We start from the raw sequence: 18,536 nt of genomic DNA on the forward strand, positions 1-18,536 counted from the left end.
TATAATACTCTAATATATATCTAATATCTCGCCTGTTATGAGACAAAATAATATACTTTAATCGACTCTTTTTTTGGCATTATTTGTAATCGTTTCAAAAGTTTTATTTCATTGTTATAAATGTATCTTTTTTCTTCAGACGATTTTAATATATTTAGTTTATTTGTTTGTCACTTATATAAGGCCCTCCATTAAAGGGAAGCTTTAAATTAATAATTCAAATTGGGACAGAACGGTCAACCCTCCAAAGAAAACTGGATCTCAAATATAACGACCCTTCTAAAAACGGTTGAAAATATATCAAATATTGCAGACAACGAGTCCTTTGATTACACAACCTTTGTATAAAAACTGTGCATGGTAATGAGTTGCACCTGTTTAGGGCAAGGCATTTCTCTGCTCTTACATGAATATAGCAGCAGTAGATACAACTTTTAGAACCCGGTTTAGCTGAGATTTGAACCAATCGCCTCCACAATTACGTAAGGATACTCTACATGTGACGTTTAATTTATGTTAAACTCTATAACTAAAGACCTCTAATTAAAGTCTATTCTTTCTCCAGCCATGAGTTGATTAAAATTGACACTATCGCAAGTTAGCATCAAAAATCCTTCAAATAAAAAATTTCACATTAAGCTTTAGAACAAAACAAAATGGAAGATTTTTTATTTTAATTATTATTTGATTATCTTTATTAATTAAAATAAAAATTTTCTTTTATATTTAGGTATAATTGTAAGTTAAGGATGTTAAAATTGTTCAATCATTTTCAAACCATGCATGATAACAGAGAAAAAATATATTATCAATGAAAAACCATCTTGAATTACTTTTTTTTGGCAATGAAAAATAAAAACACCTTCTAAATATTGTATTATCTTTTATGTGTAGATCAAAATTACAAAACATAGCTTAAAACCAACCAATACTTGAATCTGAAAAATAAATAGCCCAGAACCATCAAAAGACCATGCAATGTGAGGCTTGCCTAAAATCGGTTGAATAGTTATTGAGATCTTAGAGTTTAACCAAAAAAATCTTACTACTTTTAACAATAGAATTTCATATATAAGCTACACCCTCCCATACAGTGCACGCCCCTAGTCTTTAGTATGCAAGTATAAGTGTCTGTATCTATATTCTGACTCTGTGCACGCCTCTAGTCTTTAGTATGCAAGCATAAGTGTCTGTATCTATATTCTGACTCTGTGCACGTCCTTAGTATTTAGTATGCAAGTATAAGTGTCTGTATCTATATTCTGACTCTGTGCACGTCCCTAGTCTTTAGTATGCAAGTATAAGTGTCTGTATCTATATTCTGACTCTGTGCACGTCCCTAGTCTTTAGTATGCAAGTATAAGTGTCTGTATCTATATTTTGACTCTGTGCACGCCTCTAGTATTTAGTATGTAAGTATAAGTGTCTGTATCTATTTTCTGACTCTGTGCACGTCCCTAGTCTTTAGTATGCAAGTATAAGTGTCTGTATCTATATTCTGACTCTGTGCACGTCCTTAGTATTTAGTATGCAAGTATAAGTGTCTGTATCTATATTCTGACTCTGTGCACGTCCCTAGTCTTTAGTATGCAAGTATAAGTGTCTGTATCTATATTTTGACTCTGTGCACGCCTCTAGTATTTAGTATGTAAGTATAAGTGTCTGTATCTATATTCTGACTCTGTGCACGCCCCTAGTCTTTAGTATGTAAGTATAAGTGTCTGTATCTATATTCTGACTCTGTGCACGTCCTTAGTATTTAGTATGCAAGTATAAGTGTCTGTATCTATATTCTGACTCTGTGCACGTCCCTAGTCTTTAGTATGCAAGTATAAGTGTCTGTATCTATATTTTGACTCTGTGCACGCCTCTAGTATTTAGTATGTAAGTATAAGTGTCTGTATCTATTTTCTGACTCTGTGCACTTCCCTAGTCTTTAGTATGCAAGTATAAGTGTCTGTATCTATATTCTGACTCTGTGCACGCCTCTAGTATTTAGTATGCAAGTATAAGTGTCTGTATCTATATTCTGACTCTGTGCACGTCCCTAGTCTTTAGTATGCAAGTATAAGTGTCTGTATCTATATTTTGACTCTGTGCACGCCTCTAGTATTTAGTATGTAAGTATAAGTGTCTGTATCTATATTCTGACTCTGTGCACGTCCCTAGTCTTTAGTATGCAAGTATAAGTGTCTGTATCTATATTCTGACTCTGTGCACGCCTCTAGTATTTAGTATGCAAGTATAAGTGTCTGTATCTATATTCTGACTCTGTGCACGTCCCTAGTCTTTAGTATGCAAGTATAAGTGTCTGTATCTATATTCTGACTCTGTGCACGTCCCTAGTCTTTAGTATGCAAGTATAAGTGTCTGTATCTATATTCTGACTCTGTGCATGGTCTAGTATTTAGTATGCAAGTATAAGTGTCTGTATCTATATTCTGACTCTGTGCACGTCCCTAGTCTTTAGTATGCAAGTATAAGTGTCTGTATCTATATTCTGACTCTGTGCACGTCCCTAGTCTTTAGTATGCAAGTATAAGTGTCTGTATCTATATTCTGACTCTGTGCACGCCCCTAGTATTTAGTATGTTAGTATAAGTGTCTGTATCTATATTCTGACTCTGTGCACGTCCCTAGTCTTTAGTATGCAAGTATAAGTGTCTGTATCTATATTCTGACTCTGTGCACGCCTCTAGTATTTAGTATGCAAGTATAAGTGTCTGTATCTATATTCTGACTCTGTGCACGTCCCTAGTCTTTAGTATGCAAGTATAAGTGTCTGTATCTATATTCTGACTCTGTGCACGCCTCTAGTATTTAGTATGCAAGTATAAGTGTCTGTATCTATATTCTGACTCTGTGCACGCCCCTTGTATTTACTATGCAAGTATAAGTGTCTGTATCTATATTCTGACTCTGTGCACGCCCCTTGTATTTACTATGCAAGTATAAGTGTCTGTATCTATATTCTGACTCTGTGCACGCCCCTTGTATTTACTATGCAAGTATAAGTGTCTGTATCTATATTCTGACTCTGTGCACGTCCCTAGTATTTAGTATGTTAGTATAAGTGTCTGTATCTATATTCTGACTCTGTGCACGCCCCTTGTATTTAGTATGTAAGTATAAGTGTCTGTATCTATATTCTGACTCTGTGCACGCCCCTAGTCTTTAGTATGCAAGGATAAGTGTCTGTATCTATATTCTGACTCTGTGCACGCCTCTAGTATTTAGTATGTAAGTATAAGTGTCTGTATCTATATTCTGACTCTGTGCACGCCCCTTGTATTTAGTATGCAAGGATAAGTGTCTGTATCTATATTCTGACATCATTCATTCAAATATAACACAGGGATCCGTCTCAAAAAGGCTAAAATTAGGGAATATTTAAAATACTTTTTAACTAAGAATTAAAATAATTCGAATAGTTTGGACCAACCAATCCAAATAAATAAGAGTATCTAAGGTTTTTAAGCTAATGAATAAGATAACAGGGTTAAAAACCTTTTGTACAGGTGTATTTTACAGTCCGTTATCCCAAGTAACATTAGAATAATTCTTACGGCTTATATATGTTGTATAATAACCTGAAACCCCCATAAGGACTAGTTCCCAGCGATGCTTTCTCACAAAGTACTTTTACGCAGTGATAACCCCCCTTAGTTTTCAATGGGTAATGGGTCAGGTTAGGTAAGTCTACAATGGGTACAAGGCAACCCTCACGGGTTAGGGCACCACAGGTAAAGGCAAAAGGTGAAAAAAATTAACCCTAAACACATTCATTAGCAAAACTTATTGAATGGTAGATTAATATGAAAATTTGCTGCCATTGTCATTAAAACCCTCTCTTTTACTAACCCATATGCAAGAATACTATGAAGACCATTTTAGTACAAGGCAATTAATATTCTGTTACTGCATAGGCCTAGAATGAATAAAGGCCTATAACAAAACAACCAATTTTAAACCAAATTCTTTTCTAATAGCAGGGTATCATTGTTGATTTTTTTTGGGGTGGAGTGCATCGTATAGAATCGCAACCCTAAATTTGCACTGGAAGACAATTTGTTTACTGCCCAACAGAAAAAAAGGATAAAAAGAAAATGATAACTACAATTTCCTTGCCGTTTCCGTAAACGTATAAAAACTAGAAACTCGTGATGATGAAAAAACACCCCTTAAAAATAATGTTGAGCCTACCTATCTGATCCAAACAGATTAGGAATACACAAATGAATGAAGGCGACACGTACAAATGAATGAAAGAAAAACAAGAACACAAACTTACAAAGTTTCTGTGGAAATAAATCATCACTGGAAAATTTTGAACTAACCAATCCAAATTCATTTTTAGAGCCAACAAATAAGAATGTGTAGTAAAAAATCTTTTAGTTAAGTGTAATTACAGTCTCCTCTCTGATCGACAATAACTCCAAATATTTTTTTTCTTCAATTCTTTCGGTCAAGTTAAGTTAAGATGAGCCCCAGAGAATTAGATTAAAAAGTAATACGAAATTTTATAATCTTCTCTCAAAAAAATATTTTCAACAAACAATATGCTATGCTAACAAATGCGCGAAATATTTTAAACTGAGCAAGACTATTGAAGTTCAAATTAGGAGAAATTCTCAATAAGGCCTCACAAAAGGATTTTCTATGCCTGAAAAGTTTCTAAAGGATTGTTACATCTTTCAAGAAGAGATTAAAGTTACATGTACAGGATTCTTTTTAAGAAACAAAAAGAATAAGTGAAAAGAACCAGAGAGAGAGTGGACAATGGGCTGTTTATTACACTAGTCTCCAAGGTTTTGTAATTGACTTTTACTCAATTTGATTGATTTGTTTATCAAGTTGAGTGTTCAAACGTTTGAACCATTAATTGTTATCTACAGAAGTGATAATTATGTGTATATTCATTGTGGATGTGCATCAATTTATTGGCCATTGTCCTATCCCTTTAGATCCCTTATTAAAACTACATGTAAAGATAATCTAAAAAAAACTTATAAAAATAATGAAAATAATAATTACTGTTTTATAAGAGATTTATGTAAATTTTTGTTTGCTTTCAACAATTTAACACTATATACATTTATTTTATGGATATATATTTTTAAATAGGTGAAACTATAGAGTCAAAGAGGATCTTTCAACAGAAAATAATGAATGTTAGTTTAAACCAACAACGCATGTGCTACATATAAGGGACAAAGAAGAAAGAAACTTAAAATAATATCCATTTAAAATAATTCTACAAGTCGAATTCAATCCCCCCCCCCCACAAAAAAAATACACAAGAATTTTGTTGGTTAATTTTGTAAGGTTTTCTTTTTTCACATTAGCTTTAATATTTAGTCGATTGAAAAGTTCAACAAAGTAAAAAATTTAAGAAATATTGACGAGTTAAAAATAATATTCATTAAGACAAAATATATTTTTTTGATTTCAATTACCTATTCAATTATGTGCTCAACTGAACAAGGGGTCCAAAAAGTGATTGCGTGGATACTATAAAATAATCTAAATATGGGTGTACGCCGATTGCATTTTGTAACAGGGATTAATATGAATACCAAGTAACAACTTCCCTTTTCACTACACCCACCCAACATCAGCTTTGAAAAGGTTCTTCCTATTTACTATAGACTTCTTATCTTTTGCTTTTTTTGTAGGGGTAAATATTAACAGATTTTTAAACTTAATTTAAACTTTGTAGACAATAATTTGATGTATATCCCCCATTAAATAAAATTTCCCTTTCAGCAAATTAAAACCATTGAAGGATTTAATGCATCAAACCAAAGTTTGCAAGCCAACGAATGAGTACTACGGCATACAATACTTTTGGTACTGATATGTTTTAAAGTCTAATTTTTACTCCAACCCTGATCTTAGGGATATTGTCTTTTTAAGTACTAGCGACTACGCCCCTAGAAGACTCAAATGGCACTTCATGGGGGGGGGGGAGGTAACCCCCTCCCCTTTTTTCAATTTAAGTTTTAAAAAGACCAAGACAAAATGGTTTTTTTTTCTAGGGGTATTTTCTCTTGGAAAGGTGGAGGTAACCTACGACAAAATAGTTATAAACATTCCCTGGGCCTATAAGAATCTTCCCTGTGAAGGAGAACCGTATAGGTTCACTGGTTCAGTGGTTAGCGAGAAAAAAGCCTACTACCTATAAAAAAAAAAAATTAAGGTATTTTTTAGTCAAAGAAGAACCCTGTATAAATGTAAATGAATGACAAAATGAATGGACTAAAAGTTGTGGTACCACCAATATGCACTAACTAGGATAAGGGATAATCCTTCAACAAAATAAACATTTTGTAATATGAGGGATTAGATGATTCGATGTCATGAGAATTAAACATGAGTTTCCAGTATGGCTTCAAAACTATTTAATATCCGCTGGATTAGAACCGATTCTTAGCCATACTAAAAATAATGTATAGCATCGTATTATAGAAAACTTCCCACGAATATTAAAATAGAATTCCCGGAAAGCTGAATATAATAAGCTTTGACAACTCGGTGCTTACAAAACTGGTTTTAATCTAATTATTTTTCATTTTAATATACGATGCGATAAATAACTCTTCTCGATTCTGCAAAGAACAGACAAAGGGACTATTAGTGTAAATGCTAAATAAGTAAAAGGAATCTACATAAGAAATTTCAGAAGCTCATCTTTTACAGCAGCATAAGACTTGTTGTTTATACGGTCAGAGAAATCTCCACAAGAAATTCAAGTTTCAATCAGAAATCAAATACCTAACTCTGACCAAAGCAAAGAAAAGAATGAATGGATATTCTTACAACACTTTCAATAGGGGGGCTTCAATTTCAGGCCTATAGCAGCTACGGTGCGTGCATGTGTGTGTGTGTGTGCTTTTCTGGTTGGTGTCTTATTGTTTCCACCAAAACACTTTTTCTTGGTGTTATCAAATGAAATTAATAAATAGATTGATTTATTTTTGAATCAATAGTTAGCATAGTTAATACATAGAGCCAAAATTTTACGGGGCTCCTGTTACCCTTTATTAACCTAACTTAAACTAAGATATACAAAGTAACCTAAGCCTAAATACACACAAAAAGAAAGACAAGTAGTTAGATGTCTCTTTATAATTATAAATAGACATCTCTACAAGATTTTATAAAACTTTAGAGTTTAGACATAGGTATAAAAGGCTTTTTTGGTGGCAAATTACGCCACCAACATGTCTTATTCGAATATATTCATTGGAACTCTTAAAGAATATTAAAGCGGAAATGATGAAACACAAATGAGGTTGGCCTTAGTGATAGGCATATAGGCCTGACTCTATCTCTTACACTAACTCATGGGATAGTACACACTTTGGTATTTTTAAACTTCAATAAAACAAAATTTTAAACTCATCTTTAAGATGGCAAACTATTTTCTTGTGGTGCATAATATTAATCACTGTCTATTAAATAGTTTTTGCTATCAGTATACCATATTCATTCTTGGAGGGAGGGGACATTAGGCTGTTTATTACCCTAGTCCCCAAAGTTATATAATAACGTTTTATTATTCGTTGACTTACCAACTTTGGACTTTTATTGAATTTTGATTGGTTGGTTTTGATAATGAGTGTATAACGTTTCAACCATTAATTGTAATCTACGAAGGGGCAATTTTGAGCATAATCATTGGGGATGTACATCAATTTATCGGCCATTGTATTATCCCTTTAGATCCTTGATATTCATTTCTTCTAGCTTGTTCTACCTGTAGAGATTCAATAAGAACCTGAGCACTTACCTATAAAAAAAACATTTTACTTAACAAACAATTTACTTATTTCACTAATCAAACAATAAAATATCAAACTCAACAATTAATACACCAAAGGGTAGGTATTAAATACTAAGGGGTTGTCTAAATTTATTACTGTAACCGTTTATTGTTCTCTTTCATTTAAAATGTCGACATGGTCTAAACTAAAAGCCAACAATATCAAAAGTATAAATAAAATATATTAAAAGCGAAGCGTCCCTTTTAAAAAGGCTTGGTAATCTTCTTTGACCCCCCCCCCCTCAATGTACCTTCTTATTTACACCTATAAACTCATGAATATAGGAATAGTAAGATAAGAAAAAATATATTATGATCAGCGTTTCGGAGCCGGAGCCTGGAGCAGCAACATTGTTGGTGGAGCCGGAGCCGTATTTTTCGTTAAAAACGTCTCCGGCTCCAAATTAGCTAAAAATGATTTTTAAAGTAATATTATAATTTGGCAACGGTCTATTTCCATATAAAAAACTGAAAACTAGTGTTACTTAACAAATAGACACACATCCATCTACTTTTATATAGCTTTAATCAAATAAAAGCAAAATATTTTATATTATTTATTTTATTTTATCAAATTCAATAATGAACAAAAATTTATATATTAATTTTAAGGTAGGAGCCGGAGCTGGAGCCGGGGTTGCATCAAAATTAAACGGCTCCGACACGCTGATTATGATATAACAAATACAGACTGACATCATTATATGTTTTGTATAAAATTTTTTTACTTCGGACGTCCACGAAGACGTTTTCACACAGTTTTGTTTCTTCATTGAATTAGGAACAAGCTGCAAACATCACTCATCATTTTCAGCCGCCAAATTAGAAAATCAGCTGCCGAGCCTTACTAAATTTTAACAGTTACCGAGCCCTGGTTTATTATGTACCGATCCAAATGTTTAATTTTAGCAGGGATTTTACGGAATAAGACAAACAGGTTAAATTGATTTTTATCCCCAATGGTAATAAACAAGATTTTTCCTTCTATACATTAGTGGTTGAAAAATTAGATACAACTAGTTTCGAACTAGCCAATAAAAAAGTAAGTACCAAAGTATCTAAACAATGAATATGATCACGAGGTTATCATACTTTAGTTACCATTGGAATTTACAGTCCAAAATCACTCCAATCCCACAATTCCGAGCCTCTTTTACCATTCCTTTATCCCGTTTGTAAACTAAACTTAGGCCTCATTCAAATTCAGTACAAACCATTCTGATCCGTCCAGCCATTCAGGGATAGGACAATCAATGATAAATTAATCTTTTTCATACAATTTTAATGCCTTAAATTCTGTTAGCTTGTATTTAAGAAAAATTTGATCGCTAAGTATTCTCCTTTCCAGGATAAATATCTCACCTAGCCCTCTCTTTATGTAAAAGGCCATTTTAAAGGATTTTTTTCTCTCAATAAAATCTATTTTGTCTCCAACTTTTCTGACATTCAAAACTAACTTAATTGCCTGTTTGCAAGTAAATGACTGATTCAAAGCACTACAACTTCCGTAAAGCAGACTGGGACACCTTCACCCTTGAAACTGAAACCCTCTTTGAAGATCTTCCTGATCCTTCCTCCTGCTCCCAAGGTGAAGCCACTTTCCGCCAAATCCTCCAAACTGCCTCCAAACACACAGTCCCCGCTGGCTTCATCAAAAACTCCACTCCCTCCCTCCCCCAGTCTGCTAAGCCCCTTATCCAGCAAAGAGACTCCTTAAGAGAAATTAACCCCCATGATCCTCAAATCCAAATCCTCAATGAACAAATTTCCTCTATAGTTAACCAACACTCCAACAAAAAATGGCAAGAAACCCTTTCCAAATCCGACCATAGAACCAACCCTTCCAAATTCTGGTCCCTCCTCAAATCCCTTTCTGGCAAAAATAATTCCCCTCCCTCCAACCAACCCATTTCCTTCAACAACAAAGTTCACACCTCCCATGCCCACATTGCTGAATCCTTTACCAAACAATTCACCTCTGTCTCCCGCCACACCTCCAACCCTTTCTCCAGAAAAATTATCCGCAAAATTAGACACCGCCACCGCCTCAACAGAGATTTCCAACCTTTCACCCCTGCCCTCGTCCTCGAAGCCATTAAAAATTCCTCAAACTCATCTGCACTTGGTCCTGATCACCTCAACATCCTCCACCTCAAACACCTTGGTCCAAATGGCATCTCCTACCTTACCAAACTCTTCAACCTCTCCATTTCCGCTGCTAATATCCCTGCCATTTGGAAGCTCTCCAAAATTATTGCCCTCCTCAAACCTGGTAAACCCCCTGACCTTTCCACCTCCTACCGCCCAATCTCCCTCCTCTGTCCTGCAGCTAAAGTCCTTGAACGCCTCCTTCTCCCATACCTCAAACAATCCCTCTCCACCCACCCCTCTCAACATGGCTTCAAACCCCTCCACTCCACCACATCCTCACTCCTTAATCTTTCCACCTCCATTGCTAACGGTTTCAACCAAAACCTCCCCCCCAGCCGCACAACCGTAGCATCCATTGACCTTTCCAAAGCCTTTGATTGCATCCCAATCCACCTTCTTCTCCAAAAAATCTCCTCCTCAAACCTCCATCCAAACATCATCAGATGGCTATCCTGCTACCTGCGTGGCAGGATGGCCTTCTGCTCCTACCAAAACACCAACTCCTCCCCCAGAATTGTCCACACTGGTGTCCCCCAAGGCTCTGTTATTTCCCCCGTCCTTTTCAACTTCTACATAGCAGATGCCCCCCACAACCCCCCCGCCACCACCTCCTCCTATGCCGACGACCTCAACTCCTTCCACTCATCTCCTGACATCCCCCAGTCAGTTGAATCCATCAACTCCCACCTCTCCTTAATCGCTGACTGGGCCTCCACCAATGGCCTTTCCATCGCCCCCAACAAATCCACTGTCACCCTTTTCACTCCTGACCGTAAACACCAATCCAACCTCCATCCTCAAGTCCAAATTAACGGCTCCACATTCCCCCTTGAGAAAACCCCTAAAATCCTTGGAGTTACCTTTGACACCTTTTTTAATTTCAGTTCCCATGTCTCCACCATTTCCTCTAAAATTTCCTCCCGCCTCAGAATCCTTAAATGTCTGGCTGGCACCAAATGGGGCCACCAGAAGGAGACCCTCCTCACCACCTACAACACCCTCCTCCGCCCCATCACCACCTATGCCTGTCCTGTCTGGTTTCCTAACACCTCCAAAAACAACATTGATAAACTCCAAGTCCTCCAAAACCAAGCCCTCCGCATCTGTACTGGTTCCACCAAAAAATCCCCCATTAGCCACCTCCACCAAGAAACTAAAATCCTACCAGTACGGAACCACCTTTCCCTTTTATGCTCCCAGTACTTGGCCTCCTCCCTCCGCCCTTCCCACCCATCCTTCCCCAATGTCACAACCCCTCCTGGTCCTAGATCCAAGAAATCCACCCTCCAATCCATGTTCCTCCCGACCCTTCAACCTTTTCTCACCCCTGAGAACACTCTCCTCCCTGCAAATTACAAATCCACCATCTCCCGACTCCACACCTCTGCAGTTACCCAAGCAATCAATTCCTATCCCCCTAATCCTGTCCTTAACCTCGCCCCTCCCAACATCAACCCCTCAGAGATCCAACTTCCTAGGCACTACAGAACCATCCTCTCCCAATTGAGATCCAATTATTGTCCTAAGCTCCAAAGTTACCTGCATTCCATCAACGCTTCTCTTTCACCCAACTGCCCATCCTGCCCCAACAATCCTACCCCTGAAACTGTCCAACACCTCTTTTCCTGCCCTAATAACCCCACCAACCTTAATCCCATTGACCTCTGGCATAATCCCGCCCTTGTAGCTGCCTTCCTATCATCACACCCAAGTTTCACCAGCCTCCCTCCTCTTCAACGCCCCCCTCCAGAGCCCCCCCCATAAGCCTCCCCTCCCCCACCTACTGATGACGACCCTGGACACGAAAATGGACTATGAGCAGCCAATACAACAACAAAGCACTAAAATTTTGTGTATCATCATTGGGGATATACGTCAATATATGGGCCAATGTTTTATCTCTTTAGGTAACTGCATTTAATTGAATGATTATTTTTTTATTTCTTCAAGTGACTTTTGCTTGAATTGTTTATTTGTATATTTTGACTGACTTGCTTTCGATAATAATGATATATGAAAAATATCAATTCTTAAGAATTTTAAGTAAAAACTACTTTTAATGTGAAAAATGCTACCTACTAACCATGTAATTTCATGAATAGCAGAATTCCAATAAAATATTTGATTCTAACACGACAAGATGACAGTTCTATGAAAAAGAGTTTAAAATCTTTAAGTTTTTTTTCTAAAAATCATAGTTTTATTTATTATATTGAGGTTTTTACATAACATAGCTTTGTTTGATGCAACTTAAAATGTGTCTTACGATAACCAAATTGGTATTGTCATTTCAAATTACGAGAAAGCAATATTTTTTTAGGATTGGAGGAAAATGGTAAAAACTACATGCCTTTAAAAATACGCAAAATAAATCATTATAGACTAAATATTTAAACTTTTCATGAGACATGCATGTAACCATCCCTCTGCATGATCTAAAGAAAAGGATATTTCATTGGCAATATAAGTTAGTACTTAATGACAGATCTGTCAAACGGCATGGACAGTTTTCAAAAATATTAATATTTTACAACAAATTCATAATTTGTTCTTTTCAATTTTGTAAACAGCTTTTAAATGTTGTTTTCTGGGAAGCTTTGTATTTGTATTTAACACTAATAACAAATAGTACTTTTCTCTGATGTTTATTTCACTACGGGGAGTCTTTAATCTTATCTTTAAAAACTTAATTAAAATTTGAAATTTGTCGAAATTTCTACAAGTTGAGTTTCTTAAAATGCAATGAAATTGTTTTAAAAACCGCATTTTTTATATCTTTTTACCAAATCATTGTATTGGCGTCTTTGCAGTAATGTAGGGAATAGTTAATGGGGAAAAAAGTTATTTAATTTTTATTTACGAGAAATGTCAAGGATGTATTTTTGTCTGTTCTAAAATATCTAGCTAACCGGTGGACCGATTTGGTTCTCTTTAAAGTGTACACCTATGTGAGATTCTTTTTCCATTTTTAATCAAATATACCATAGTAGCTTAATAAGTGTGCAGTAAGATCTCGAAAACAACAAGACTGACTAGTTTACAGTGTTTTTGTTACATTATTGAATACTAGCGGCTACGCCCCTATAGGTCTCTAGGGGCCCTTGAGGCTGAGAAAGTCGACCCCCCCCCCACTTTCAATGATAGTTTTGAAAGAAAGAGTAAAAAACATTTAATTATTTTTTTTTGGGTGGGGGGAGGGGGAGACAGATACACAGACAGACATTCTATTAATTTATTATATGGTCAATTAAAAATATTTAGGTATTCTAAATACCTATCCCCTTCACCCTGCCACTTTGTCTAGCCTTTGCTAACAAGGTAGGTACCAATTTGTCACTGGCATGCCTCGCCTGCGCGTCGCGACGCTTCAAATGACAATTATTGGCTGCCGAGGCGCCCCGCCCATTTGCACGACATTATTATTTGTCAACGAGAAAGAGAGAGACGTGGAAGAAGAAAGGAGAAAGGAAAAAAGAGAGAATGGTAATAGAGATAAAAGCCAAAGTCGCCACGCCCACTTAGAGAGAGAGAAAGAAAGAGAGAAAAAAGAGAAAAAGAAAGAAATGAGAGATAGATAGATAGATAGATAGAGAGAGAGCGAGAAAGAGAGAGCGAGAAAAAAAGAGAGAGAGAGAGAAAGAGAGAGAAAAAGAAAGGGAAAATAATAAAGGTATGAAGTTCGATAAAGAGGAAAAATGATTTTTTAAAAGGGAAAAAAGAGAGATAGAGAAAAAACAAAGAGGAGGGGGCGGGGAATATTTCGCCACACCCCATTCCATAATACTAGAAAATATATTTGTAGCCACGCCCACAAATACGGAAACAAGGCAGACATAATAACAATGTAAAATAAACCAAAATTTTAAATTCCTAATTAGCAATGAATATATTTTACAAAATGATATACTAACGCAATTGGCTTTGTAGATATAGAGATACTTCGCAAATTTCCAAAAGCCTACATGACACCTAAATGTACTAGGAATCGCTATTTCAAAATTCATGGTTATTGGACCACTAAATGAAACAAACTCATCGATAAAAGTCACGGCGAAAATTAAGTTTCAATGAAAAGCAAAACCCCAATAAATTCATAAAGGCAATAAAAAAATAGACTTGACAATGTGTCAAACAATAAATATTGCAAAACAACATGAAGGATAAATTGAAGTTTAAAAATGTATTAAAATAACACAATTTATGAAGGAACAAGGATGACAACATCCATAAAAGGTAGGACAAACCAATATTAACACTTGTAGAGTATAAAGAGTATAAGTAGAAAATAAATGTATAAAAGTCGAAACAAAATTGTAAGTACCTAATTTTTTTTTTTTAAACTGCTTAATACAGGATAATGTTTAAGGAATTACTTTTATTTCAGAACTTGATTATAGAAATGCTTCGCTTATAAACCTGTACTTTGTATTCCAAAAATCAGATACAAAAGTTAAAATTCAATATGTTTAAAATCCTGGTAACAATTACAGAGTTGCTACGCTTTCTAAATCGTACCTGTCTTCTACAGGAATCACCATGCAAAGTTTGAAATCAACAGGACAATTCTAACATGTCTAATTTAACCAAAAAAAGCAAACCGTTACAGACGGACGGACAAACCCTAATTATAGAAAAGCTTCGCTTTTAAAAATTTATATTTTTGTGTTGCAATCAATAATAAATATCAATTATGACAACAAGCTGTAAAAATAAAATCAATCATGAATTAAGATTTCCAAAAGTAGCGCGTCATTTAAAACATTAAATTAAAAAAAAATAAGGGATGGGGGGGTCAAGTGGGTAGTGACCCTGTGCCAACTTTCAATTGGGTCTTTGACTATTAGCCCATAGCGTTAGAAATATTTTCACAGCCAAGTCGCCACAAAAGGGCAGAAAGCAATTTGCTAGCAGACCAAAAAAGTCCCCACCACTGGAACCAGGTAGTTGTCTGGGTTATACATATACTTATACATAAATTTCTAAAAGCCCTAAAATGCATTATTAATTATACTGAGAAGATTTATGGAACTTATTGTGTAAAGTAATGTAATAAAACTTAATTACTTTGCCTATCTAATAAATAATATTGTGAATTTTTCTGAGTTTGGCCAAACTGAATATGGACGTATAACCAAAGTGAACTAAAGAATAGCTGCGATACTGAAAAAAATGTGTTATGTCCTTCGAGACATGGCGACACAGAAATGCATTCTAAATATGCTTCTAATCAGGGGTATTAAGGGATAAGACAATGGATGATAAATTGTTATACATCCCGAATGGTTATACCCTTCTGTTGGTTAAAATTATTTATTGAACGATGGGACAATAAATAACTAAAGTTTTTGAGCCAACATACATATAAAACTTTGGATACCATTGTAATCCTAATGTCCCCCCTTCTTCCCTGAATTCTAAAAGTTCCACGGAAAGAGACAGATTTTATCATAATAAACATAATCGAAATGCAATTTTGTTCCTTTCCAATCTACAAAACAGCTGTACTCTAAAACAGTAAACCTAGTTAATCCTTTTTTTGTCTGTAGCGAAGGATCTCGCTCACTGCTCAGCCGATATGGTTCTCCATTACAGTGAAGCTTCTTACAGGTTCTGAGATGGTTTTAGGCTATTTGATTCCCTAGATACTAGGGGCGCAACCGCTAGTTCTATATACAGCGAAGCTTTTCAATATTTCTGATAGGTCAGTCAGTCCGTATATCCGTTAAGGATCTATTTGATTTCTCTTTTGCAATTATAAGCTTCGCTACGTATGATTGTTGTCATTCTTGTTTTTTTTTATGAACATTTCTTTTAATGTATTAAGTGCCAAGTACCTAACCACTATAAATTATTGATGGACAAAAAATTTTAAAATTTTTAAAAGTAGCTAGATGTATTTTAATTAAGATCTCCTCAACTTCTAAACGGACAGATTTTTAACAATTTCCACAAAAGTTTTCTATTCGTCCAAGACAAGTTTTAAGCTATATTTGATAAATGAGTAAGTAAACCCCCCTCATAAAAATTCTGGAAAAAAACATCCACTTCCAGAAGAAAAAAAATAAATGTGGAGGTTTTTCTAACACTATCCCCCTCACTCTATTGGGTTGATGACCATTTAGACTTAGTGCTAAGCCACTCGTTCTTATTCTTAAAATCATACATTTAAATTAACCCATTTTATATATATTTACAATTGAATATACATTTCGTACATTTTTAGTTCAAAGTGAAGTGGCGCAAAAAAGTAAAATTTATTGGCGCCTGTGTTTTATGATACTTTGTCAATCTTTAGTCATCATTTAAGAGGACCCATTACTTCAAAAGGGTTTGAAAAAAGCCCCTGCAGGAGCCTTAACCATGCAATAATAAATATATAAGCAGTATAGATGTATAATCCAAACCACTATCTTGTTCTAGTCCACTGTGTTATTCCTCTAGCAATAATTTGTCTATAATTCTTAGCCTAAACAATTAGGAGGGGGGAGGGGGGTGTTGTCATTCATTTAAAAATCTGACAATGTCTTTATTTGGGATTTGGGTTGATCCCTCCATCCTGCATATAAATCGCAGTAAGATTAATTCATCTGCAATTGTCCCATTCCTGTATGCCAGCTATAAGTATACGTATATTGGTCTAGGCGCCTAAAAGGCCAAAAATATGCACTTTAATGGCGCCTTTTATACAAGTAATATGACCACAGCTTAACACTTTATGGTTCAACTCAAATTTTGCATCCAATAAAAAGGCACAAAATTTACTCAAATATATCTTGCTGTAAAAAAACACAACATTTTAAAACCCCGTTATCTTACTCGTTGGCTCAAAACTTTTATTTGATTATGTGTTGGTTATTTCAAAGTTAGTAGTGACAAAACGTTTCAACCAATAATTTTAATCAACAGAATGGGTATTTCTATCTAACATCATATATATATCAATCTAATATTGTCCATTGTCTTATCCCTAAAAATCTCTGCATAAACAATTCAAAGATTTACATTCATATGTCAATATTTATGTTGCTTGTTTTTTATAACTTATAGAATGCTTGGCTACAATTTTTATCCATGGGCCTTCATTATGAAAGGAGGAATAATAAAGATAAAAACTCGAGCCATAATAATTCCTATCCTATTATATAAATTAGTAAGGTTTTCTTTGTCTGTAGCTTCATATTTTGAAAACTACTGAACCTATTGAGTTCTCCATTTATTGGAAGCTTCTTATAGTTCCCTGGATGGTCTTAGTCTATTCAAGGTTGGTTTAAGGCTATTTTCCTACTCTCCATTCTCCTTCGAATACAGAGCTCTTAGATGCTAGGGGCAAAACCGCTAGTGAAACTAAACAATAAGTAAAATATGTTGTTAAATATTATTTAGGTGGTCTAGACCCTAAGTAAACAAGAGAGTAATTACAATTCATTAAGATATTTAATTTAATCTCTAAATAAGGTGTATATTCATTTCCGCATATGTATTATTACTTGGATTTACACCACATTTCCATGTGATACTTGCAGCGGGCTAAAATAATGATTTCCCCCTTCCAACGCCTCCCCTTCTACTGGATAAACGAACCGACCAAAAACAAAGTTCCATGTTAGCAAGCAACATTGACGACGATTTTCCCCCTGTCATAATATCCACTTATATTCAGCATCTTTTATCACAGTTCAAAGTATCAAACCGTACATTAGTACGACATATTATTACAACAGCATAAACCTCCCTTTCCCATTTACTTCAATCCAAATAATTCAAGGGGTAAGACTATGGACAATAAATTGAAAATAACTGCCCTTTTGACCATAATGTGTACACATTCTAACCAATAACATGGCCGGATTGTTCCTTAACTTTGTTCTTACTGTTCTAATTTACTAAGTAGGGTTCTTGATCTTAATACATTTCTTATATGTGCAATTCATCTACAAATATTTTAGGTTATCGTTAAGAAAGGGATGTAACCAAAATATTTGCATATTATATTGATGGTACTACAAAATAAAAAAAGTCTGTTGCTTAGGTAAGATCTTTTAAAAATTATAACTTATTAGGTTTATAACCCTCCCAACAAAGATCAACCCAAGAAAAAAATTCACCACTCCCCATTTTTTATTAATTTTTCATTTTAAAACGTAAACTAAAAATTGGGGGGGGTCAATCTCTCCCCCGCCTCTACACCTTAGGTGCTCCTAGAGGCTTCTAGGGGGCGTAGTCGCTAGTTTAAAAATATATATTATTTTCTAAACATAATATTTACTAAATATATCACAAGATTAATCTCTTTTTTCATAGTGCATTGCAGTTGACTAGGTATTATCTGATATATTGATAAAGCTTCGTTATTTATGTTAGCAATTGTTCTTATTTTATAATAATGTTTTTTTTTATTTTGATTATTCGTATCACCCTTTACCTTCAGTACGTTAATTATACTGTAATATATGTAGGTATTTCATTAATTAAAATCTAGAGAATGCTTAGAGCATCTTTAAATTACAATGTGTATACAAACGAGCAGAAATTTGAAATAACATTCAAGCACATAAAATAA

At 34.9% G+C, this 18,536-nt stretch overlaps 2 protein-coding genes across 3 annotated transcripts in view; both read right to left on the bottom strand.

Moving 5' to 3' along the window:
- LOC145326828 (long-chain-fatty-acid--CoA ligase 4-like) overlaps positions 1 to 18,536 on the bottom strand; it is a 173,506-nt gene that overhangs the window by 135,074 nt on the left and 19,896 nt on the right. The gene's annotated exons all lie outside the window — the stretch shown is intronic.
- Positions 1 to 18,536, bottom strand: part of LOC145326826 (SMAD family member 6-like) — a 98,738-nt gene that overhangs the window by 50,452 nt on the left and 29,750 nt on the right. The window lies entirely within an intron of this gene.

Source organism: Acartia tonsa, chromosome 8, assembly GCF_053477335.1.
Source record: "Acartia tonsa isolate MP-2025a chromosome 8, ASM5347733v1, whole genome shotgun sequence".
NCBI classification, from domain to species: Eukaryota; Metazoa; Arthropoda; class Copepoda; order Calanoida; family Acartiidae; genus Acartia; species Acartia tonsa.